The 11,494-nt window shown below is 42.8% G+C and overlaps 1 long non-coding RNA gene across 1 annotated transcript; it reads left to right on the top strand.

The window, feature by feature from the left end:
* Nucleotides 1–2,732: 2,732 nt before the first annotated feature.
* Nucleotides 2,733–8,317, top strand: LOC106599134 (uncharacterized). The gene is made up of 3 exons (XR_001327365.2): nt 2,733–2,985; nt 5,986–6,094; nt 6,444–8,317. It is a non-coding gene; the product is annotated as an uncharacterized lncRNA (long non-coding RNA).
* The last annotated feature ends 3,177 nt before the right edge of the window (nt 8,318–11,494 follow it).

Below are 11,494 nucleotides of genomic sequence, written 5' to 3' on the forward strand. Positions count from 1 at the left end.
ATTATCTCAATTATCCCAATTATCCACAAAATCCCTAGTTTGAAAGCATATGTTTTCTTGAAGGTTTGCTGTGCGATTTTCCCTACATTTCAACCCATGTGGGCCAGCCCCCTAGCAATTCAAGTGACCTACAGCTACTCACTTTTGAGTGTTCAGCGTTATCCCATGAGGTTGCAGGGCCCAACAGCTTAGTGGTCACAGCAGAAAGAGAGAGAGCAATGACATGGTGCACATATCTGCACTTTTGTGACGTAGTATGCAATTTCTGAGGACTACTTTTGGCTCGTGAGTGCTACTTTCAGAACTACTGGCTAAAAAGTATACAAAAGTACCGGATAATCTCTTTAACTCCCAGTCTATGTCAGCTATTGTGTTTATTGATTAATTCCAGTTACTAATTTTGGATTGCAAAAGTCCAGGTAGCCTAGTCAGCCCAAGTTTGAATAGAACCCAAGTTTGATCCCATTCAACTTTGATCCCATTCATATTCTCTCACATATATCAAATGGGCTATAAATACACAATGTTACCGCTTCCTTTACTCTGGCCAGACGGACAGGGTGCATGGTAGGCTAGGCTATGCAGCTGCTGTTATTAGCCTAAAGTTGATCAGACTGAACAATAGTATTGTTTCCATGCAATGCAGCATGTAAGATGGCTAATGTTAAGGTGTATAGGCTGCTACATTTTTGCTTGTGTCTGTCAGGAGTGATGTGTTTTCAAGCTTGCTAAATAAATACCGGGGGAAAGTGGACAGGTTGCCTTGTGCTTTGCGCTTTGTGCCCGGCCTGCTCAACCTGCGATTTCCGTGAATCTGATTGGTCAAGACATGCAAAGAGCCTGCAGCAGCACGCCGATGTGAAGGACAGAGAAAGTATCCATGAGTTGACAAATCATGAGGCAAATCGTTCTAAAAAACAGGACTTTGCACCTGTTTTTAACGCTTTAAGTCAAAATATTTTATTAAACTAAATCAAAGGTGCTCTGGCAAATGCCGCCTTGCCACACGTTTCCCTGCTCTCACAAGTCTTGATATATCAGGGGTGTCAAACTAATTTTCCCCACAGGCCGCATTCGGTCTTCACCGAGGAACCTAAAAAATAGTTCTCCATCCATTACTTTTGAAATTTCCGATGCTCCCTGACTGTCTATCTTTTGTTTCAATGACTGTTAGCAAACTGTGCAGAGTGAAGAGAGCATAAATGTACGTCCATTATCATTTCTGGACAGTTTCCATTTGGTTTCAGTCATTTAAAATGTTGACTGAGAGTTTTTTTCACTGACATTTTTGGGGGTTTTGTTTTAACTCCAACCACTCGCAGGACGGATTGAATGGACTCAAATCCAGTCCGCGGTCCTTGAGTTTCATACAATTCCAAGCTCAGATAATTTAGCGTCATACACTCCGCATCACTTCAAAGATGGGTTACTCTCAGTTGCTGTTAATAAACGAGATATCACATTGATCTATTTGCCTTCAGTCCACCAATACTGTTGACCAGGGCCTTGCACAAATCTTTGGTGGGGCAGGTGCTAAAAGTGAACCTCCCGAGTTACCTAGCCTACTGCTTACAGAAAGGGGGAAATTGGGGAGGGCTATCAGCTGATCCAAGCGAATGTAAATTATGTAACTGTTACCTATGCTGTAACAATGTAACTTGTCTTTACCTGTTATTTATCGTTCTGCTGCTAATATCTGCTTCGTAGGTCCTACTAAAAACAGTCCAATTAAACCCTTCCCTGTCCCTGACCAGGAGAGATGACATGCAACTCAAAAAGTAGCCAGTAGCCACTAGTCATAATATCGCTAGACATGGTAGCTTCTGCTTGTGCAGCGCTCGCTTGGGGGCAGAGGAGTGGGAATTGTCCAATTGTCCAAAATAAGAAATAAGGTAGTTGTTGATGAACAATTCTTTACTGAGCAGGAGATCAAAATAAAATATATGAATAAAAAAATGCTACCAATCTGAAAGGGCATGTTTCTCATAGGAGGGCAAATAGGCAGGTGCTCAGGCACCCCCAGAGGCCCATCTGTGTACTTGCCTGCCGTGGACATGTAGCCACTCCCCTGGGTTGTGTTTTAGCCCTGGTCTCCAGAGCGCCTTGGTCTCCCTGATGGGATGTCACCAATGCAAAACTGCAAGGCGGACACGTCAGATCTCCCTCAATTAATACACCATTAGATGCCACCGATTCAACACTCACTGTGGTGCTGCTCAAATCTAAGTACTCTCTTCTCCACTCCTCCTCCTTTTCCCCTCTCACTCTCTCTCTCTCTCTTTCTCTCTCTCACTCCCTACCTTCTCCTCAGAACAAATGACAGTCCTCTGCTCCTAGAAGCCCTGTGGTTGGACGTTTTATTGCTCTCTCTCTCTCTTGCTCTCCTGCTCTCTCTCTCCTGCTCTCCTCCTCTCTCGCTGACTCTCCTTCAGTCTTTCAGTCCCTCGCCATCCGCCCATGAGTTTGTTTGCCTTGGCGAGTACAACAACAGGCTCCGATCATTGGCTTTCCTATCTTCCTTTTTTACATATTTTTTTCCTCAACGAGTGAGCTGTGCCTGCATTCTCTACCACCTGGAAGAATGCATCTCCAGGACTGGAAGGACTGGCTGGCTGGGCGGTTGGCTTACTGACTGTTTGACTGAAAGACTCTGTGAGTCTTTGGTACTTTGGGGCTGTGGCGTCCAGCACAGAGGCTGAGGGTGAAGGTATACGGGGGGGGGTAACGGCTGTTTCACTGCACCGGCGACGGCAGTAGCAGCACTATTTTCCTTGTACTCTCTCCTCAGTGCTCCCTGCTCTCACTAGCACAGTAACCCACATTAATCAAGCATTGACCGGGACAGCATGGCAGTGTCGGCAGCAGCTGCAGCCTTAACGATCACAGTCTTCTCCTCACAGGCGAGGCGAACGTCAGACGACTGACTCCTCGGCTTTGTGCACAGTGGGAGGGAATCTCTCTCTCAGGAGGAACAGGAATTAAACGGTAAGCCTACTTCAGCTGACGGGGGATTCAGCCAGATTCCCCCCTGACTTTCCCTTGTATTCCCTTTGTCGGAATTCTATGATAAATCCTTTTAAGGGGATTTTTTTTTTTTTTTTAATATATTTCTGTCAGAGTGAAGCATGATGTATCCATAATGCCGATGTGTGTAATCTTGTCATTGTCGGGGTCCTGTTTGGTGGATTTCTATGGTGGTTCGCCATTAACATATTCATGGGATTCTTCATTCTGCAATTAAATGGCAATCACTGCTTGACGGGTGAAGCAACCTGTCAGGGAGCTTCTGTCATGTGTGTGTGTGTGTGTGTGTGTGTGTGTGTGTGTGTGTGTGTGTGTGTGTGTGTGTGTGTGTGCGTGCGTGTGTGTGTGCGTGTGTGTGTGTGTGTGTGTGTGTGTGTGTGTGTGTGTGTGTGTGTGTGTGTGTGTGTGAGTGAGAGAATGATTAAATGTTTTATTTTTTTTGTTTCGTTGTCACATACACCAGACAGGTGCAGTTAAAAAGATCTGGAGAAAGACAGAGATCTCTGAATTGACAGCTCTCCTTTTATGTCTTTTTCTTCCCTCTCTGTCATTATCTCTCCATTTTCCATCTTTTTGTGGCACCTCTTTCTTTTTTATCTCTCTCTTTCTAGTATCCCCCTAGCTGTCTTTGGGTTCTTGTAGGAGGGTTACATTTAATACGTAAAATATGATGCCCAAGAAATATATCAAAGAATAGTCCCTGAGTCGTAATCCAGGTTGTCTGTTCTGTTGTATTGGAATTCTGCCTTCTCTCTGTCTTCTCTCTGTCTTCTCTCTGCCTTCTCTCTGCCTTCTCTCTGTCTTCTCTCTGCCTTCTCTCTGTCTTCTCTCTGTCTTCTCTCTGCCTTCTCTCTGCCTTCTCTCTGCCTTCTCTCTGCCTTCTCTCTGCCTTCTCTCTGTCTTTTGTCTTCTCTCTGTCTTCTCTCTGTCTTCTGCATTCTCTCTGTCTTCTGTCTTCTGTCTTCACTCTACATTCTCTCTTACTTTACTCTGTCTTCTCTCTGTCTTCGCTATGTCCCTGCTATGCCCTGGTAGAGATGTAGATGGCTGGGAGAGACTATAAGGACACAGTTGACGCTTAAATTGATTAGCAAATATCTTAAACTGATCATAACCCTTAACCCTGACCCTGACCCTTCTAGGTTTTCAAACATTCTGAAATGAAATATGCGTTTGGGCATTAGGCGTGTCGGTATAGCCTTTTCTCCTCCACTTAGCTAGTGAGGCTGCAGCGGAGCAGAGGTGATGCTAAAATCTGCTTCTCCTCTTTCTGCTTTCTGTTTCTCTGTGTTGTCTCACTAGAAGGGCTGTGGTTGGAAGCCATCAACCCTAGTGTGAACACTGCACTGGGGTAAGACAAGGCAGAGAGCAGTATAGGTCTGTGTTAGTAATATAGCTTCTTCAGTGTTAGGTGAATTCTGTGAATCAATGTTATGCTCGAGTAGATAGAGCCCACTCAGTTCCCTTATAGGTTTGCTTTTGGGTTGTTTGAGCAAGATGACCAAAAAGGGTTAATTGAATAAGATGGCCTGTGTGACAGTTTGATGGGGCATCTGTCGCTATCTCAGGTTTTTAATGCTGTCTCTGTGGAAGGTGGCTTCTATATTTGCAGTGTTTCTGTGCTTCTGTGTTCAATGGAGCATAGGACTGTGTTTGAGTTTGATTAGCTATTGCTGTTCTTAGGTAGAAGAACCTAATGATCAATAGACATTTGTATTTATTTATACAGCACAATTGCCAAATGACTTAATGGGAAAGATCTTTAATGTTTTTAATTTTAAAGCTGCAGATTTCTTTTTACTTTAAATAATTATTTGAGTGATTTTTTTGTGTGTTTGTATGTGTTTTTGTATGAACTGGTCAAAATTACAGGTAAGGTAATATGCAATAGTGTTAATATGGTGTTTTAGTCAGTTAAGTTCACTCTCCCACAACCATGTCCTGTGGTTTAGTTTTACACTTAATGGTAAGGATTTTTTTTCAGAACATACTTAAATATAATATTATTATTTATTCAATCATAAATGTTAAAATTGCCAACTCTTTCTCTCTTTTTTCAACAGAGACAAGAGGTGCATGATCATACTCCAATTTTCCAATACAATGTGGCAAACATATAACAATACCATAAAATGCATCCCCTTTGATCAAGGAAAAAACATCCACTCAGTAATGATCAGTAACAGTAATGATCCTTGTCAAAAACAGAACATTTTTATTAAATCCATAAAAACATGCTGTGCACTGTCAAATCATAGGAGCAGACATAGACTGAGTGAATTCCATTCACACGGTAAATTGTAAAACACACACACACACGCACACACACACACACACACACACACGCACACGCACACACACACAGACACACACACACACACACACACACACACACACACACACACACACACACACACACACACACACACACACAGAGAAAATGAGAGCTCTAATAACAGTCATTGTTCCTGTTCCTGACAGCCTTCAATGCAGGGCCTTCGCTTTTTACTCCCTTTTTTTCAAACCATCTGTATTTTGCCTCCCGCTGCTAATGGATTTTTCCTCTATGACTGTCTTTTGTGCAATATGGGTGTGTGTGTGTGTGTGCGCGTTTGTTTGTGTGAGTGTGTGTGTGTGTGTGTGTGTGTGTGTGTGTGTGTGTGTGTGTGTGTGTGTGTGTGTGTGTGTGTGTGTGTGTGTGTGTGTGTGTGTGTGTGTGTGTGTGTGTGTGTGTGTGTGTGTGTGTGTGTGTGTGTGTGTGTGTGTGTGTGTGTGTGTGTACTTGAATGTTGTGGGGCTAGAACACAGTTGACTATGAAAGAGGCTGGTAATCGTGATGTTAAAGGTGGGCTTGGAAGGCCATGGTTTCCATAGCAAACCCACTCTCATTTATCCAGTTTATTTACTTATTTGATTATTCATGTGTTTGTTTATCTAACTAGTATTTTCTTTTTGTTTCAGGGCGCTCATTATGCCTGAATTTGCATCAGTAAAAGCGGATAGCCCACAGTAGAATGCAATGGAATAAAGGGAATTCGGAGGAGAGGAAAGGTCTGATTGGTGCCTGCAGGTAAGCGCTCCACTAACGAGACACCAACTTTCTAGTTCCCCCTCCCTACACACACACACACACACACACACACACACACACACACACACACACACACACACACACACACACACACACACACACACACACACACACACACACACACACACACACACACACACACACAGACACACACACACACACACAGACACACACACACACAGACACACAAACACACACACTGACACATACAGACACGCAAATGTGCGTGCACATGCATACTCACATACACACACACATACAAACACACACACCTCTCCCATCACAGCACCAGTTCACAAATGCACAGTGTCTTCATTTCTGTTTGCAGAACACATCTGACATGGAGGGCATCACCTGCCCCATCCCCGGGCAGCATGCCATCTTCAATCAATCACTCAACTCATAGAGAACATGACATCACTCAGGCTCACACTACTATTGAGGACCTCTGAGTTCCCCTGCTACTGTCCCCAATGACTCTTCTCTTCCTACCCCCTCCTTCTCTGTGACTCTCTTCGGTGACGGGTATTCTTGGGTGGATAATACGGATCACGTTGTTATTGCTTAAGAATACGCGTAGTTGAGGAGAGTCCTCTCAACACTGACTTGGAGGAGCTAAAGGAGCTAACGTCCCGCTGCATGAGCCAAAGTAGAGCCAGGATGACTGCCTGGTTTCCATATCCAGGACCATTTATTAAGCAACTAGAAAGATTAACGTAACCTAATTACTTTACTGGGCTTTCAGCTCTGCCCAACCCCTGTGGATGCTAGCAGCAAAGACAGAAAGACAGGGAGAGTGAGAGAGAGAGGTAGAAGCTTATTGCGCTTTTACAGTTACCTCTCCCATTATGTTTTTTCGCAGTAGGCTATATCATATTGTTGTAATTACTGTAATATGATTTGATTACCCATTCTACTGAATGTTGTGTTTTCTGTTGTGTCGACTCTACCAGTCTGATTACTTAATATTTTCTTCAATTAATTCATTTAGGCTTCAGGGTGAAACAGGCTCATTTTCACTTTAGGGAGTTGTGTTTTGTACTGATGCCTTGCCTGGTGCAGTAATGGAGATTTGCTTTGGTCCTACAAATACGCAACATTTAGCTTGCATACATATAGATTTTGTGCGAACACAGTTTCTGGCCTAAGAGCTACTTCCCAGAGATGTCAAGATGACCATGTTGCCTGTGGATACCTCATTGAGAGTAAAAGAGAATATATTGGGAGAAGGAGAAACTATGTGAGAGCAACTGAATTTTAACAAAAATATTTTGATTCTACCTCAGTGCTGTGTATCAGTACAACCCTGTAACTCCGTGACAGAGAGCTAGTTGTTTTTGATCACAGAGTAAATATCAACAATATGCAGAGAAACTGTCCTGGCACATGTCATTATTCCACATCCTAGCGCCATGCAGACCCTCCCTCTGAAGATCAATTCTACAAGCCCAGTAAAATCACTCCCCGACTCATTCCCCAATGCGTTTTCATGCAAAACGATTTACACATCGAGAAGAGTCATTACGCTTGAATGACGTGGGGAAACGTCCCTCTCTTAGCTTACACTGGTGGAAATCAATGAGGTCTGCATTACAGTCTTATTGTGACAGTCAGTTTCTGCTGAATCATGCTGTTGAATTTTTTGGCCGTTGGACCGTTGGCTTATCAAATTGGCCAAAGAGTTTATGTTTGGTTGCATTAGATTATATCAAATTAAATAAATGGAAGAATTGAAGTTGCTCTCAAAATGTCCCTATAATGACATCTCTTGAATCTGCTATGCATCTAATGTTCCTATCATCTGAGGCTAAAAACAGAAGGTCTGCTCCAGCCTCTAATGAATCTATCATTAGATTCATAACTGTCATAATTAGATCCTACCACTAGGGGAGCCCTGTAGCTGACAGTCAGACAATTAACTCAATTAAGTTTTTTTTTGTAACTGTTTTATAAGGAGCATTACTTTAGCAGCACTACTTATGAATCTGCACTGTTAGTCAGGCAGTGTGTTTTGCAGTACAAATGGGCATGCTTTTGACAATCTGTTCATTCAGTTTATGACATTTTGAACATCATTTTCTAATCAGACATTTTTGTTAATTGATTGTATATTTTTTTGTGACATGTTGAAAACCCAGACAATCTGTAAAATCTTATGGATCGAAAACAACATGACAAACAATAAACAAACAATTTGAAATATGTGACAGCTGATGTGATTTTATCATGTTAATCATGTCCACCATTTTTTTAAATCTCTATAACACCAAACAAATTAGAGGATATTTATTCAATCTTAATTGCAATGCCTTTGGAGTGTACGGCTCAATCTGATCCCTGGACACTTCGATGTTTACTCTTCAATTATTCCATTCCCCTCTAATTGTCTGACTCTGAACGTCCTCTTCTCTCCTCCAGGAGAATAATGTCCTCTCCACAACTAAGCTCCCCTTAATCAATAGACAATTCCTCTTGATTAGCAAGGCAGGATTCCCTCTGTGGTGGCCAGGCAAAGATAAAGACTTGGGCTGTATTTTGTGTGTGTTTACACATCAACTATTGGTCGTAGAACCAGAACCCTAATTTGTCAACTAAGATGTGTTGTCATTTTAAAATGGTTAGTTATGCCTAGCTAGCTTTAACAATGCATTGCAAATGGAAGAATACAAAGACTTTCTAACACACAGGCTTTGATAATGACAAAGTGTAACACACCACATTTAAATCATACACCAGATAGATCATCCACTCCTCAAAGATATAGAGCTGTCTGTCAGAGAAATCCATTTCAGAGGCAATCTGTACTCAGGGTTTTGGAGATGGCTTGGATTGAGCAGGGAGTGCCACATCCCCCCACTCTTCACTCAGCAGGCCTCTCTTATTCCATCCAAGACACAATTACCCTGCTTTCACATTGCCACGCTGCTTCTCTGCTTCTCTTCAGACCCATTTTGGATAAAGAAAGAAAAGAAAGAAAGGAGAGAGGGAATGAAAACACCTGAAAGTGTTTAAACAATGCAATGATCTCCAGTCTGCCTGTAGTACACTATGGCCTAGCTGGTGGTAATGGTGTGACGGTATTTTACAGTGCATTCAGCAAGTATTCAGACCCCTTGACTTTTTCCACATTCTCTTACATTACAGCCCTACTCTAAAATTGATGAAATTACTATTTTCCCTCATCAGTCTACACATAAAACCCCATAATAACACAGCGAAAAAGTTTTTAGAATTTTTTGCAAATGTATTAAAAATAAAAAACAGAAATACCTTATTTACATAAGTATTCAGACCCTTTGCTATGAGACTGAAAAATTGAGATCAGGTGCATCCTGTTTCCGTTGATCATCCTTGAGATGTTTCTACAACTTGATTGGAGTCCCCCTGTGGTAAACTAAATTGATTGGACATGATTTGGAAAGTCACACAACTGTCTATAAGGTCCCACAGTTGACAGTGCATTTCAGAGCAAAAACCAAGCCATGAGGTCGAAGCAATTGTCCGTAGAGCGGTGAGGCAACATTGTGTCAAGGCACAGATCTGGGGAAGGTAACCAAAACATTTCTGCAGCATTGAAAGTCCCCTAGAACACAATGGCCTCCATCATTCTTAAATGGAAGTAGTTTGGAACCACCAAGACTCTTCCTAGAGCTGGCCTCCAGGCCAAACTGAGCAGTCAGGGGAGAAGGGCCTTGGTCAGGGAGGTGATCAAGAACCCGATGGTCACTCTGATAGTGCTCCAGAGTTCCTCTGTGGAGATGGGAGAACCTTCCAGAAGGGCAACCCTCTCTGCAGCACCCCACCAATCAGGCCTTTCTGGTTGAGTGGCCAGACAGAAGCCACTCTTCAGCCACACTTGGAGTTTGCCAAATGGCACATAAAGACTGTCAGACCATGAGAAACAAGATTCTCTTGTTCAATGAAACCAAGATTAAACTCTTTGGCCTGAATGTCAAGCGTCACGTCTAGAGGAAACCTTGCACTATCCCTACGGTGAAGCATGCTGGTGGCAGTATCATGCTGTTTTTCAGTGGCAGGGACAGGGAGACTAGTCAGGATCGAGGGAAAGATGAATGGAGCAAAGTACAGAGAGATCCTTGATGAAAACCTGCTTCAGAGCACTCAGGACCACAGACTGGGCCGAAGGTTCACCTTCCAACAGGACAACGACCCTAAGCACACAGCCAAGACAATGCAGGAGTCGCTTCGGGACAAGTCTCTGAATGTCCTTGAGTGGCCTAGCCAGAGCCTGGACTTGAACTCGATCGAACATCTCTGGAGAGACCTGAAAATAGCTGTGCAGCGACGCTCTCAATCTAACCTGACATGGGTTGAGAGGATCTGCAGAGAACAATGGGAGAAAGTCCCCAAATAAAGGTGTGCCAAGATGGTAGTGTCATACCCAAGAATACTAGAGGCTGTAATCACTGCAAAGGAGCGTCAACAAAGTCTGTGTAAAGGGTCTGAATACTTATGTAAATGTTATATTTAAGTTTTTTTTAACTTTCTTTTGCTTTTTCATTATGGGGTTTTGTGTGTAGATTGATGATGGAAAAAAACAATTTAATACATTTTAGAATAAGACTGTAACGTAACAAAATGTGGAAAAAGTGAAGGGGTCTGAATACTTCCGAATGCACTGTACCCCCCAAAATGAACATATGTTTATTTTTTTCCCGGACCTGAGCTTAATGACTTCTGTTTGTTTGTCTGTTTGTCCTCATCTACCTCCTACTCACGGGTGTGTTAACCTGATACCTGATATTCTAGAATTGTAATGCTGTATTTGCTATCTTTGTGATGATAGTAGGTAGACCATTATACAACAGTAGCACAATGTAATACTCTGCCTCTTCAACCTAGTTTCTTTCTTCAACAAACTGAAGTTGATTGACATCTATATTCTCTATTCTCCAAACTCAATGAGGTTTTTTTGTGCCTGTGTGAATTTAGCGAACCCTCCGAATATGTATGGCTATCAGTGTATAATGAATCAGTGAATGAGCTCGGACTGCAGCAACACTCAACCATAGCTTGCCACCCTTAATCCAAACCTAACTCTGCTCCTCCCCTAAACTTATCCCAGTCTGCTGTCCCCACATGCTTCAAGAGGGCCACCATTGTTCCTGTTCCCAAGAAAGCTAAGTTAACTGAGCTAAATGACTACTGCCCTGTAGCACTCACTTCCGTCATCATGAAGTGCTTTGAGAGACTAGTCAAGGACCATATCACCTCCACCCTACCTGACACCCTAGACCCACTCCAATTTGCTTACCGCCACAATAGGTCCACAGACGACGCAATCGCCATCACACTGCACACTGCCCTATCCCACCTGGACAAGAGGAATACCTATGTAAGAATGCTGTTCATCGATTA

This window comes from Salmo salar, chromosome ssa03, assembly GCF_905237065.1.
Source record: "Salmo salar chromosome ssa03, Ssal_v3.1, whole genome shotgun sequence".
In the NCBI taxonomy this organism is placed as follows: Eukaryota; Metazoa; Chordata; class Actinopteri; order Salmoniformes; family Salmonidae; genus Salmo; species Salmo salar.